This window comes from Oryctolagus cuniculus, chromosome 9 (assembly GCF_964237555.1).
Source record: "Oryctolagus cuniculus chromosome 9, mOryCun1.1, whole genome shotgun sequence".
NCBI classification, from domain to species: Eukaryota; Metazoa; Chordata; class Mammalia; order Lagomorpha; family Leporidae; genus Oryctolagus; species Oryctolagus cuniculus.
The window spans coordinates 122,627,694-122,642,963 of record NC_091440.1 but is presented as its reverse complement, the minus strand read 5'-3'; the positions used below and the strand labels follow the sequence as shown (position 1 = coordinate 122,642,963).

The 15,270-nt window shown below is 45.5% G+C and overlaps 1 pseudogene; it reads right to left on the bottom strand.

Moving 5' to 3' along the window:
- Positions 1-2,394: 2,394 nt before the first annotated feature.
- On the bottom strand, positions 2,395-3,241 carry LOC100358352 (magnesium transporter protein 1 pseudogene; annotated as a pseudogene).
- Between the last annotated feature and the right edge of the window lie 12,029 nt (positions 3,242-15,270).

Below are 15,270 nucleotides of genomic sequence, written 5' to 3'. Positions count from 1 at the left end.
GCCATTCATGTGGGAGACCTGGAAGAAGCTCCTAGCTTCCAATTTTGGCCTGCCCTAACCCTAGCCATTGTGATTCAGCAGATCAAGATCTCTTTGTGTGTCTTTCCCTCCCTCTCTAACTCTGCCTTTCAAATAAATACATCTTTTAAAAAATTTTCTTCTGAGACAATTATATTCATTTTGCAAACCTATACAGCATGAGAGGGTTTATAGATGGAAAAGTGGAAGATAGTGATAGTATTTTTCTTTTTTAAGATTTTATTTATATTTGTTTGAAAGGTGGGGGGCGTGAGTGAGTGAGAGAGACAGAGATCATTCTTCCATCAACTGCTTACTTTCCAAATGGCTGTGATGACCAGGGATGGGTCAGGCAGAAGCCAGGAGCCAGGAACTCCACCTGCATCTCCCACTTGGGTGGCAGGGGCCCAAGCACTTGAGCCATCATCCACTGCCTTCCTAGCAGCGTTAGCAGGAAGTTAGATTGGAAGCAGAGCAGCCAGGACTTGAACCAGCACTCAGTGTGGAATGCTGCTTTGGAAGCGGCAGCTTAACCTGCCATACCACAACATCATGCTCCCACAGTGTCTTTTTAATGAAACATTTCAAATACTTCTTTAATTTTTTCATAATTAGTATTCTGATATTTCCACAATAGTAGCATTTTAGGTTGCTTTTCACAGTGTAGGAGAAGTTACAGTTTGATGTAGCAATTACCAAGAAAACATTCTTCACAGAAATCTGGGTAGCACATATGGTTATTTCTACAGATAGAAAGGCAAAGTTCAGACAAAAGTTCAAGTTTTTACCTTGTTCTTCCCTTAGATGAAGGGAGTAGACTAAAATAGTAGCAAAAACAGGACAGGTTTCAACAAATAATGTCTATATGCAAAGGACAATTCAGTGTTTCATGATTTTCTTTGCCCATTCTCAGGGCTTTTCCTAAGCACAACTAAATCTACGTTTCTGCTGGGTGAAAATGAAATAAATGTGACTCTAATTGGTAGAACTCTGTCGATCCTATGTGGGTTACTGGGGTTTGCATTAAGCTGTATTTTTATTAGACATGGCCACCTTCAATAAAAGAAAACTAAGAATGTGAAATGAGCCTGAGGTCTTCCCAAATACAAGGCTGTTCTCACGCATTCACGCGTTCAGGGACACATTGTGATCAGGAAGCAGAGAGAGTGGGATTTCAGTGGCCAAGATGCAGGAGGGGCGCTGGCCAGACGTCCTGAAGCCTACACACACGCTCCGAAGAGTAGTGTTCATTCCAGAAGACCACGCAGCACGCATGCTTTGTCCATCCCAAAAGAAAGATGGAGGAAGTATACACATCCCCGCACAGATGGAAACACCGAGAGCCATGCCGGCTGCAGTCCCCTGTGACAGGCCCATGCCAGAACTCTTAGTCGGGATTTTCTTTTCCCACCTTTGGATAAGACGATCTAGAATCAGATGGGGCTGGCATGGTGGCGCAGTGGGTTAAACTGCCTCCTCTGACACTGGCATCTCATATAAGCTGCTCCGCTTCCAATCCAGCTCCCAGCTAAGTGCACCTGGGAACGCAGGAGATGAAGGCTGAAGTACTTGGGCCTCTGCCTCCCATTTGGGAGCCCCAGTTGGGGTTCCTGGCTTTAGCCTGGCCCAGGTCTGGCTCTTGCAGCCTTTTGAGGAATGAACCAGCAGACAGAAGATCTCTTTCTTTTTGTCTCTCCCACTGTCTCTGTACCTCTGCCTTTAAAATAAATAAAATGCATCTTTTAAAAAAATAGAAACATGACCAAGTGTTAACTAAAGCATGTACGAGTTTTGTCCTAATTAAAATAAAGTAGTAATTGGCCGGCGCCGCGGCTCACTAGGCTAATCCTCCACCTTGCGGCGCTGACACACCGGGTTCTAGTCCCGGTCGGGGCGCCGGATTCTGTCCCGGTTGCCCCTCTTCCAGGCCAGCTCTCTGCTGTGGCCAGGGAGTGCAGTGGAGGATGGCCCAAGTGCTTGGGCCCTGCACCCCATGGGAGACCAGGAAAAGTACCTGGCTCCTGTCATTGGATCAGCGCAGTGCACCGGCCGCAGCACACCGGCCGTGGCGGCCATTGGAGGGTGAGCCAATGGCAAAGGAAGACCTTTCTCTCTGTCTCTCTCTCTCACTGTCCACTCTGCCTGTCAAAAAAATAAAAATAAAAAAAAAATAAAGTAGTAGTTTAAAATTTTTTAGAATGTACTGAATTCTTCTTAGTTAAATGTTCCATAAAGAACATTTATGAAGAGAAGGTTAAGAGGAGAATAATTTCCAAATACTTGGTTATTTTGAGAGGAAATAATTAAGTATCACTTGGTAAAAGGGGATACAGGAAGAGCACATGCTGCATTCTTCTTTTCAAACACACATGTTTCTCAGTTTCCATTCCTCCATTTTCCATGTCCCTGGAATCTTTTTAAACTCATCAGGAAGTATGGATGTCCATGATGTCAGATCTGAATGTGGAGAGCATCCAACTGAAGAATGATACAGCCCGTCTAGAACCAGCCACACACCTTATCCTCTGCTTCCCGGTCCACAGGCAGCAGGTTCACGTAAAACCACCATTGAATGGAAGTGTGTGTTCCACTCACACGCTGCGCTTGGCTGCTTCCACGGATGTGATGCACATGTCCTGGGTGGGGATTCTGAGGAGCTTATGGTGGTCCTCTTCTGAGACTGTACATTTGGCCAGATGTCATAGCAAGTGCAAAACACGACGCTGCAAATGTCCACCCAGTCTTACTAAAGTGGAAGTCCAGATTGCCTCTTTGAAGATACACAAGTCCACCAATAACAGCCCAAAGCAATTCCAACACAAGGGGACCAGTGTAATTTGGGGATCTAATTATGTAATGTTGACGTCAGTGCTGTCTGCACTCTACCAGTCTGCTCAGCTGAAAAGCCATGCACCTGCAACTCCTGTGATCAGCTTGTTTGGGTTTCCCTTCTGCAAGAGAGGTGATGAAAGCTGCAGCTGAATTTACTTCAGTATTTGAAATACGTCAGAGCCTTCGTCAAAATCCACCATGGCAAAAAATAAATAAATAAATAAATAAATACCCTGTTGGTAAATGCACTCGAGTGTTGCCGAGAGTTAGCCAGGGTCTGGAACTCTTCATCAGCTTGCTTGCAAACGCTGCTGATGAAGTTGGAAAGCAGTGAATGACAGAAGTTTCTCCATGGGGATTTAATAAGATGATGAAACGTGTCTCCACTCATTTTTTTTTTTTTTTTTGGACAGGCAGGCTGGTCAGTGAGAGAGAGAGAGACAGAGAGAAAGGTCTTCCTTTGCCGTTGGTTCACCCTCCAATGGCCGCTGCGGCCTGCACGCTGTGGCCAGCGCACCACGCTGATCCGAAGGCAGGAGCCAGGTGCTTCTCCTGGTCTCCCATGGGGTGCAGGGCCCAAGTACCTGGGCCATCCTCCACTGCACTCCCTGGCCACAGCAGAGAGCTGGCCTGGAAGAGGAGTAACCGGGACAGAATCCGGCGCCCCGACTGGGACTAGAACCCGGTGTGCCGGTGCCGCAAGGCGGAGGATTAGCCTTTTGAGCCACGGTGCCGGCCTCCATGCATTTTCACTGCGGATCTTCTATTGGCCCAGTCTGTCAGTTGTCTAACCGTGTCAGATGACACCATCTCCACCTTCCTTTGGGCAGAGGTTACTCAACACTGAGCAGCACCACCATCATGGTCAGAGACAGCCCAGTACCACCCGCACGCTGCCATATTTGCTGGTCTCCATTTTGGCTTGTGCCTAATTCTCAATCATTGCCATTGAAGTCCTAACAAATTAGAATTTAATTGTCTCATTCTACTCCTTAGTTCACAATCGCACCTGCTGGTTGCACAGCCTTAAGTGGCTAAAATTCAGCAAAAAATTATGGGATAACCAGGAATTTCGTAAAATAGTTTTACTATCCTAAAGAAGCATGATTTTTCCTTTTTTAAAAGATTTTATTTATTTGTTAGGAAGGTAGAGTTACAGACAGTGAGAGGAAGAGAGAGAGAAAAAGATCTTCTATCAGCTGGTTCACTCCCCAATTGGCCGCAACAGACAGAGCTGAGCCAATCCGAAGCCAGGGGTCTTCTGCACAGGTGCAGGGGCCCAAGGACTCGGGCCATCTTCTACTGCTTTCCCAGGCCACAAAGAGAGCTGGATTGGAAGTGGAGCAGCTGGGACTAGAACCCGTGCCCATATGGGATGCTGGTGCTGCAGGCAGGGGATTAACCTACTGCGCCACAGCGCTGCCTGCATGATTTTTCTTAAAACTATTGCTTGCTTGTGACTGCAAAAATAACACATTCTTCAGGCCAACATTGTTGTGGTGCAGTGGGTTAAACCATTACCTGTGATGTGGCCTCCCATGTGAGCACTGCTTCCAGTTCCAGATGCTCCAGTTCTAATTGAACTTCCTGCTAATGCATCTGGGAAAGCAGTAAAAGATGGCCCAAGTCTTTGGGCCTGCACCTAAGTGGGAGACCTGCATGGAGTCCCAGTCTCCTGACTTCAGCCCGGCTCTGTCCCAGCTGTTGCAGCCATTTGGGGAGTCAACCAGAAAATAGAAGTTCTCTCTCCCTCTCCCTCCCTCCCTCCCTCCCTTCCTCTCTCTCTCTGTAATTCTGACTTTCAAACAAATCAATCTTTAAAAAAAAAAAAACTTAAAAAATTTAACACCTCAAAATTGGAAACATTAGAAAACAAGAAAAGCATTTAACACACACACATATATAAAGATGATCTGCTTCAGAAACTCCCAGCTGCTTATTAACTCTGCAATTCCATGGATCCTCATGGAACACTAAACCAACGTCCTTGAGTGTGAAACCCAGAGTTTATAGTTAATACACTTCACAGGTGGCTCTTTTTAAAGATTTGTTTATTTGAAAATCAGAATTACAGAGGGAGAGGGAGAGATCTTCCATCCTCTGGTTCACTCCCAAATGGCTGCAACAGCCAGGGCTGGGCCAAGCCAAAGTTAGGAGCCCAGGAGCTTCTTCCAGGTCTGCCACGTGGGTCCAGGGACCCAAGGACTTGCTTAGACCTTGTATGAGGGCACAAACCCCAGTTACAAAGCCTTTGATATAATCCCTGCCCCCAGGCCCTACTCTCTTGAAACTACCACTTTAGGGGTTAGGATTTCAACCTCTGAGTTTGGAGAGGATGCAGACACCAGACCCTGCATAGCCCTCTTCCCTACTCCCCTTCTCCCCCTCCCACGTGGCCCATCTCCCACATCCTGCTGAAAGGATTCTCCAGGCTGGCTGTGTGACTCCCGTGTGCTCTGGGTACAAATCGCAGGTACTCTTCTATGGCTCACCAAGGAGATGAACCCAGTCTCATTCTTCTGTGTCCCCCACGGTGAGGGGTCCTTACTAAGCACTCAGAAGGTTGTTAGGGATGTGACTAACTCACGGCTGGGGCTGCTGTTTGAAAAGGGAGTTTGATTTCTTCACAGCCACGCTCAGCCTTTGGACACAGAGGGTGTAATGAGTCCAGGATTTTAAAATAAGACAGTCAGAGTGATGCGCTCAGGGGGACCCTGGGAACCTCGCAGGTGGGACAGGACTGTGCAGTGATGAAGTGACTGTAGTATACTTCCTCCTTAGTGTATCCAAGGGAACTTCCGAAAATTCATGGAAATGGAACTGAAAGACAGGTCTATTTTGTTGTAAAAATTTTCAAAGTGCATGCCTCATTTCTTCACCCTGTGCATCGTCCATGACCGTTTTGAAGATTCCTCCTCATTTTAGGGAGGAGAGAGATTTTTAAGTTAAAGTTTCTTCATTTTGCAGACGGATCCAGTGTTTGGAAAGTGAGGTGACGGCCGGCGCCGCGGCTCACTAGGCTAATCCTCCGCCTTGCGGCGCCGGCACACCAGGTTCTAGTCCCGGTTGCCCCTCTTCCAGGCCAGCTCTCTGCTGTGGCCAGGGAGTGCAGTGGAGGATGGCCCAGGTGCTTGGGCCCTGCACCCCATGGGAGACCAGGAAAAGCACCTGGCTCCTGGCTCCTGCCTTCGGATCAGCGCGGTGCGCCGGCCGCAGCGCGCCGGCCGCGGCGGCCATTGGAGGGTGAACCAACGGCAAAGGAAGACCTTTCTCTCTGTCTGTCTCTCTCACTGTCCACTCTGCCTGTCAAAAAAAAAAAAAAAAAAAAAGGTGAGGTGAAAGACGGTTTACCAAAACTGGTTTGTTTTTGTTTTCAAATGTCGAGCTTGTCAGAGCAGTCTAAATTCAGTCCTCCTCTTCTTTTTCTCAGTTGTTTTTTCTTGAAATAGATCAATAATGACGTGGAAAAGCATACACACACACGTGGACACGCACACGTGGACACACACACACACCGCTGCACATAAACACACACAGCTGTTCAGAGGGGAAACAGTGAGGCCATTATAGGAAGTCAGTGTTTTGGGAATCTTGCTAAATTTGGTTTGAAGTAGACAAAAAGCGCTGGAAACTGTTGGATGTGGCAGGCAGTTCATTTCAGTTAATTGCAGATACCAGAAATAACAACAAGCAGGGAAAAAACAGCCAAAATACAAATCTACTCCCCAGACGAGTTTGCTCATAAAACATGCTGGTGTCCCGGAGGGGGTTTGTGTTAACTTTCACCGCCCTGCACCTTAGCAATCCTGAAAGAGTACAGGGCTGATGCTTGTCGCTGTCTTAAAGATAGGATCAGACCCATGTGTTTATTTTTACTCACCATTCTGTTTCTTGCTTGTGCGTAATGTATTCCCATATAGGGCCTGTTTGAAATCTAGTTCCAGAAGCATTTATTGACCCTCCACTCTCTTGCCTGGACTGTGTCTCCTTAATTTTTTGACCATGAAGACAAGTCAGAGGGTCCCTGATCTCCAGGAATTCTCAGTCTAATCAGAGAGGTAAAGAAGTGCATACAATACAGCTCATTTACTGAATCCAGGGACCTGGGGCCTTCCTTCACTAATGGGCCTAATTAGCATGGCTCTATCTTTGTTAATGAATTGTAAGCCTGCATCCTTCCCTACAAACCTCAGATTCACTTGGAAAACCCCTGTCAGTGTAAGTGCTGGTGAGCACACGCGCCAAAGACACTGCCATCTGCAAGCAGTATGAATTTGAATGTTACCGTGACTTTTCACTGGGAAATGTGGAAGATGATTTACTGCTGGCACTAGCTGTAAAATAGTGCTGCTTCATGTTGAACAAAAACTGTAAGAATTCTTCACCATGAAAATGGAAATTATATTTCTAAAGAAAGCAGAAAATAAATTTTTAAACATATGAATATTTTCCTCAAATGTTTAAGAAGCCATCGTACCAGAACTATGTCCACTTGGAAATTTTGTTTCCAGGAACTACTGAATATGAATACTCCAGGAAGAAAATCACAATGTTCCTGGAGGAACCTAGGGTCGGTGTCCCTTGGCTGAAACGTGCGTGTTCTCCTGTCTTTATCAAAAGGTCTGCAGAGAGATCACTTGTTCACTGAAAGTGTGATCAGGCTTGCCCTGCAGAATGACGGCAGTACTTGTTCTCACTGTAGCTGACTGTGCTGGGTTAGGGTTAGGTAATCCCATTCATACATCTGGTTGTGGAAAGGAAGAAAGGTGGTTTAATGATCTTACTCTGGCTTTCCACTCTACAGAAATATTTTAAATCATCTGATACACATAAAGTGGAATTACAACATCAGATCTAGATTCCTGGGAGGTTGCAGTTCCTATACTTGACATTGGATTCAAGAAAAATCATAGGGACAGACACTGTGGAGCGGTGGATTAAGTCAGCCCTTGGGATAACCCACATCGCATATTGGATCTCTGATTGGAGCCCTTGCTACTCCACTTCCATCCAGTTCCTGCCTAGGTACCCCGGGGGGTAGCAGATGATGGCTGAAGTACTTGGACCCCTGCCGTCCCAGGCCCAGACTGAATTCTGGACTTCTAGCTTCACCTCCCGCAGCCCTGGCTGTTGCAGGCAATTGGGGAGTGAAACCAGCAGATGAAAGATCTCTCTGTCCCTCCCTCCCTCCCTCCCTTCATCCCTCCCTCCCTCCCTCCCTTCATCCCTCCCTCCGTCTGTCTGTCTCTCCTCTCTCTCTCTCTTTCGCTGCTCTGCCTCTCAAGTAGGTGAAAACAAACAAACATTTTTTTCAAAAAAAGAAAGAGAAATCCTGGTGTTCTCGTTTTCCCATAGCGTGCTGAGCTTGCTCCTGTTGCCACATTTGCCTCCCTCCACTGTGCTACTGTTTCTGAAGGCCTGCTAGTGCCAACAGATTTCCCGTGACTGCACACTATCCAGTACATGGTTGTGAAAGGAACACAGTTAGTATGTTACATGTTAGTAACACATATTAGTATGTAATCTAGTGACCACTGGAGAAACTCTGCTAAAGTACATGCATGCTGGAGCACTGTTAGAAATAGCGTTTCTTGGGCCGGTGCTGCAGCTCACTAGGCTAATCCTCTGCCTTGCAGCGCCGGCACACAGGGTTCTAGTCCCTGTTTGGGAGCCGGATTCTTCCCAGGTTGCCCCTCTTCCAGGCCAGCTCTCTGCTGTGGCCAGGGAGTGCAGTGGAGGATGGCCCAAGTGCTTGGGCCCTGCACCCCATGGGAGACCAGGATAAGTACCTGGCTCCTGCCTTCGGATCAGCGCGGTGCGCCGGCCGTGGCGGCCATTGGAGGGTGAACCAACAGCAAAGGAAGACCTTTCTCTCTGTCTCTCTCTCTCACTGTCCACTCTGCCTGTCAAAAAAAAAAATAGTGTTTCTGGATTCTTTTTTATTATGAGTCTGCAAAATGAACAAAACCAGCTAATAGTATTATTGATGTAATTTAAGCTACAGTTAAGACCTGGTTCAGTGATGCAAAGCATTGCAGTGGTTTCTTACACATTACAAAGACAGAAGAGGGTTTGCATTTAAATCTTTTCTTAGGATAATCTTGGAATATCCCTGCCCATTCTTTCTTTTATAACTGCATGTGTTACTGGCTGGTTTTCCGGAGGAGAACTTTATATTCTGATCCAGTGGATTTTTTGGTTAAAAAAAAATAAGACTAGTAAGACTATATCTGGGAAAAGAAATAGATAAATGAACATTTATGGACTTTATTCTCCCAGGTGCGGTACTAAATATTTTATTTGAGTTGATCATCACTATAATCGTGTGAGCTAATTATTAAGCTCGCATTTTATGAGGAGAATTGGCATAATTATCTGTGAACTCCCAAGGAATGGCAGATATCTGGGGCAGAAGGCATCATGTGCAGAACTGTGCACACTGCGGAGATGTACCCGTATCAGAAGAAATCTAGAGCAGAAAGAAAGAAGTGAAGAGAGTGCTCCCCAAGGAGTAGCCAGTGACACAGCATCCGCCGTGATAAACTCGTGGTGTTGCCGAGGGTATTCCCATCGGGCCTGTTAAATTAATTGGAATGGATTTAGGAAAATTTACGCCTCCGTGGTGCTCTTGCTAGTGGAGAATTGGTAAATCATCTTTTTTGTCATTGTTTTTTCTGAATATTCTTCTAAATTTGAAAGGCAGAGTTACAGAGAGGCAGAGGCGAGGGGTGGGGGGAGGGAGAGAGGGAGAGGTCTTCCATATGCTGGTTCACTCCCCAGATGGCTGCAACAGCCAGAGCTGCACCAATCCAAAGCCAGGAGCCTGGAGATTGTTCTGGGTCTCCCACCTGGGTGCAGGGGCCCAAGTAGGTAGCCATCTTCTACTGCTTTCCCAGTCCATAGCAGAGAGCTGGATTGGAAGTCAAACAGCTGGGACTCGAACGTGGGATGCCGGCCCTGCAGACGGCAGCTTTACCCACCAGGCCACAGCTCTGGCCCCGGTAAATCATCTCTGAGGTCGAATTGGCCTCTGTGTGTCACAGGCAGGTATGGCGTACTGCCTTGGGCTCAGTCCTTAGAATTACTTAGATACCTTGCAGACTCGTGCCCCCTTGGTTATACATATCCCACACTTACCTCTCTAAATCGGACCTCTCCTGAGTCTGAGGCTCCATTTAACTGACATCTCAACATCCCTAAATCGTGTCCCATGTTGGACTTTGGATACTTTTTCCCTTGAATCTCTCCGCTTCCATCAGTGGCTAATCAGCTAACAGAGCCTTGCATAGTACCACCCTTCACTGCTGCTCCGTCTCCTCTCCTGCTGTCACCTCTTTGCTCAATCTGCTTTCATCACAGGACCCTATTTGCACTGCTTTAAGGGCAGTTGGCAAACTCCTGCCTCAGGACCTTTGCACCTGCAATTCTGCATGAAATATCCACACAGCTTTCTCCCTCACAGATCTGGGCACAAATGTTATCTCCTCAATGAGGTCTTCCCATCTAAAATCATAACTCCTTCGCCACCTCCTCAATTACCTGTACTTTCCATCCTGTTTCTTTGCTTTATTTTCTATTTTGCACTTGTCACTAGAAAACCATGCATGCACTTATTTCAAAAATAGTTTTGATTATAAGATACAACATTATTTTTGAATCACATGCAGATACAAGCCATTGCTGCCAGTTGTTTATGTATGATGGCATCCGTAAGTCATTCTGCAGTTGCAAAGATGCATCATTGACTTGATAGAATAAGGTATTATTTTTACTTCATTTCCCTTGCACATTTGAAAATGCAAACTCCATTTGGATGTGGATTGTTATCTGTTTAATCCTTTACTGTATTTTCTGACACATAGTAGATGCTTATAAATAGTTATTAAGTGACTGTTAAAGAACTATTGAAAAATAACCTGATATGAACACAGTATGTCTGTTCTCATTGCCTTAGAAGATTAAAATCGAAGAAGAGGATAATGGAAGATGTCAGAGTTTGGTCTGAATTTCCTAGAGTTTTCTGGAACCTCTAGAGAAGACGTGAGACCAATATTAATTCCATATGGACTTGGGCTATCTTTTCTTGAATGCATACAAAGGCCATTCAACCTCATCTGCAGGTTTGCGTGGACTCGTTTGTGTCTGCAAATCTTCCTTTAGCAAGCTCCATGTTACTCAGGTTCTCGGCTCAAGTTTTGCTTCCTTGGAGGGGAGCTCCAAGAGTAGCCCGCTCTAGAAGAGTGGCCGCCACCGTCTGCCATCGCTGCCTCATCACCCTAGTGTCTTGTCTTCGTAGAGCTTCCTGTTAGATGAAATTACAGCATCCTCCCCAGATCCTGCCAGAGTGCAGCCCCAGTGGGATAGGACATTACATCATCTCATTTCTCCCTGTTATCATCATGCCCACAGTAGTATCTGGAACACATGAAGTGTTTAATAATTAATTGTCGAATGAATGAATATACATGGGGGTTTTAGAGCCCTCTAAATCAGCTCTCCCCAACTCTGCCCTGAAAAAGTTCTGGAGCATTCTCCTGTTATTTAAATGAAGTTAGAAATATTCAGGACATCTGATTATGAGGCAAATGTGATGTTTGGGCAGAGATAGCATCAGCCAAGGGGTACCGGTGCCCACCTCCGTGTGTGCCGCCTGGTCTGATGAACAGATTTATATCCAAGGAATAGAGAAGCTTGCGAGGTGGCTTGGAATGAGAGCAGCATGGTTCCAAGCCAGCGACTGTCAGAGAGAACCCCGAGAAGCTAGATTCCTGGGAGCAGGTGTGCCCAGTGGCAGCAGGAAGAATTCAGTAGCTGCACCTGACCTCAACCATCGGCCTAGGGTTTGAGTCAGCTCAGGAGATGTTTCTTCTCTCTTCCCTGCTCCCGCCGTCACCCTGTCATTTTCTCAGCACCTTTTTATAGTCAACTCAAAGAGCCAGGAAAGCCTGCTTGTTACGCATTTCAGTTTCTTCTTCCAAAAGCAGAGATAATATATGGATATGCAATCTTAGGTCTTTTTCCCCCTACTGTTTACCTACAATCTCAATGCTGCGGTATAAGCTAATTCTGTTGGGAACTATCTCTAAAGAAAATAAAATAAATTTATCATACAAGAATGTCTCTTCCTACATCCAGAGGCCCTCCTATTCTGCCCTTCATGGGTCAGCTGAAGAATTTTCATTAAAGTCAGCTTTATCTGCTTTCTTGGCTGGGGGTAGTGATTGGAAAGACTCCAACCGGTGCTTATATTTATAAGCCAACATTATTCACCTGCATTTTCTTTAGCTTAAGTATCCCAGCTCTTTAGGCCTTTCCCTAAGTGGCGTCTTTCACAGAACCCTAATTAGCTTTGTAGTTCTCTCACAAAGTCATCTCAATTCTTTTTCCTTCTAGCAGTGGGAAGATTTTCCATCCAACAGATTTCTCTTCAATGCCCGCCTGTCTAAAGCATGCATTGATGTCCTTGCTGAAGAAAATTAGGCAACCCTCTATTTTCTTCTCTGCATCTTTAACTAATTTATTTATCTTCATCTATAATGCTGTTATGCCAATCAGCTCGTAAATTGTATCAGAGGCTGTTTCCTAGTCCCTGGTTGTTCAGCAAAATAAAAGAGAGTAAGATTAGAGCAAAGATTAAAAATGTGTTATTATTATTCTTTGTATATGAAAAGAAGCTTTTATGTACCTTTATGGGAGGATTTTGTGTGTAGAAAAGGTGGTCTAGAACTTCTTAATCAAAGTCACAGCTCTGAAGTGTTTCTGCCGTCAAGTGTTCTGCAAAGGCCAGGGGCAGGTGTTTGGTGCAGGGGTCCAGCAGCACTTGGGACGCTGCATCCCCCATCAGAGTGTGTGGGCTCACATCCTGGCCTGGACTCCGGTCCAGCTTCCTGTCATGTGCAGCCTGGGATGCAGCAGGTGATGTCTCAAGGGCTGGAATCCCTGCCACCCGTGGGCGAGACCCAAACTGAATTCCAGGGTCCTGCTTTGGCCTGAGCCAGCCAGCCATGTTGAGGGCTTTTGGGAAATGAACCAGCAAATGGAGGATCTCTGTCTGTCCCTCTTTCCCTCTCTGTAACTCTGCCTTTTGAACAAAAAATGAATTTTTTAAATTTAAGTTATTTTTTAAAAGTCTAGTAAATTTTAATAATCGTATTTAAGGGCCATCAATCAGTGTTCGCTCTTAATTTCAGATAAATTAACTCATTTGGCCATCTTAAACTCTATTTATAAACTTAAAATATTTTCTTTTCAACTATAATTTTAACTTTTTAACTATAATTAGTCTGAAAAACCAACCTTGCTGGGGCCATAAATCATAAATCTAATAAAATAAACTAAGTTTAAAGAGCTCTTTTTAGAATAGTATATGTAAATCAACTCAGTAAGATTTCAATGTAAACTTCCATTCTAAATTCACTGAGCACCGAATGTTTTAAATTGTAACTAGAAACTGATCTGTTAACTACAATAGGCCAGATGACAAACATTGAAAATACCCGAAGTGCTCCATATACACAGATTTCCTAACATAAACCACGAGAGCTCAATGAAAACTCCTAAGTTTCCTTGGAGTTGGAAGATGCGTGGTCACCCGGGGATAATGACGTCACCCCTCGGGGAGTTGCCACCGTATGTCATTTTTAGATCATGTCTTCAGCTTGTTGCTGCTTCCCAGGGACCAGGTAGCAGAGACTAAGGCGACACTGGATCCTTGGTTATGAACAGACAGGGCTGTAGCCCAGAGCCCTATTTGAAGCCTACAACAGAGATTTCATCATTTGAGACAAAAGGTATTCACTCAGCCAAAGCCCTGGGGTTTGAGTTGTTTCAGTTCCTGATTTTTAAATCAGACTAGGATTGGCAATGCCCACCCTGGAGCTGCCTCATTTGATTGTGCTTGGTATTTCCTTGGCTTTTGAGCCATTTGAGAATCTCTTTAATCAAACTCCTGCCTCCTTTTCATAGGCTTTTAAGCTTCAGAACTGCCAATTCTGATACATAGTAGATTAATAATCATTAAATTCTGGCTATGTCTCCTGATTTGTCAGGTTATTTTATAAGTTCAAAAAGCTCATCAAGCTGACACCTTAATAGTCTCCTTCTAAAAATGTATCCCCAGGGAATATTTATAAATGTGCAAGAGAATTTAACCACAGGGATTTCATCACAGTATTATTTTTAGTAGGAAATGACCTAGATGTCAAACAAAGTCCTTTTGTTATTTAAAAATCCCATAAGGTCAGGACCATTTTTTGTTGTTGTTGTTGTTGTTTTTCTCTTTTTTTTTTTTTGGTCTAAGCTCTACCCTATGTCATTGCATATAGAAGGTGCTCAATAAATGCTTGTGCCGTCAGTAAACATCTGAATAGTCTTATGGACACTCCTTGGCTGCCGTGGCAGCACTGGGAGTGTGGCCTGGGAAGCCGTTATATTTCCAAACATCTCCGTGAGCTGTTGTTTACAATGAGCACATGGTAGCTTCAAGGTCATGGGCCAAGTGCTGTGCAAACTCACAGCTTTCATCCTCTCTTTGTGGTAGGAGATGGCCCCTAAAGCCTTTCTGAGTAAAATTCTAGATGGTTCCTTTTCTCTGAGAGGCAGATTTGAAAAGAGAAAGAGGGAGAGAAACGTCTCGATCCCTTTTGTCACATTTTCCCTTCAATGGGAAAAGAGGGGTGGGAAGGAGCGTGGCCCCCAAACCTGCAAAGAAATTTCTTTGTTGTCCCTGAATCCCGTCAAATGCTTGCATTTTCCGAAGCCAGTGCAATAAACCCACATTCCTTTTCTAATGGAGTAAAAGAGGCTTTAGGCAGTATGCTCAGCTCCTTCTAACCGTGATGTCAACTAATTCAGCAGTCTGCTCTCAATTGCCACCCGACCCCATCCCCAGCTCTGTGGGTCATTGGACACTTGACTAGAGTTGGGGACCCTGAGCTTGAGGGGCTGGGCTTTTTAGGAAAGGATGTGGAAATTTACTGCTATTGAAGATGACCTGGGGCCAGCGCTGTGGCGCAGTGGCTTAATGCCCTGGCCTGAAGCACCGGCATCCTGTATGGGCACCGGATTGAGACCTGGCTGCTCCATTTCCGATCCAGCTCTCTGCCATGGCCTGGGAAAACAGTGGAAGATGGCCCAAGTGCTTGGGTCCCTGCACCCACGTGAGAGACCCAGAAGAAGCTCCCAGCTGCTGGCTTCAGATGAGCGCAGCTCTGGCTGTTGCGGCCATCTGGGGAGTGAACCAGCAGATGGAAAACCTCACTCTCTCTCTCTCTCTCTCTCTGTGTGTGTGTGTGTGTGTAACTCTGACTTTCAAATAAACAAATAAATAAATCTTAAAAAAAGAAAAAGAAAAATGACCTAGCCACACCAGGAGCGGCCCTAGTAACTAGGAGGGCAAGGGGGCATCCAGAAAATATCCCA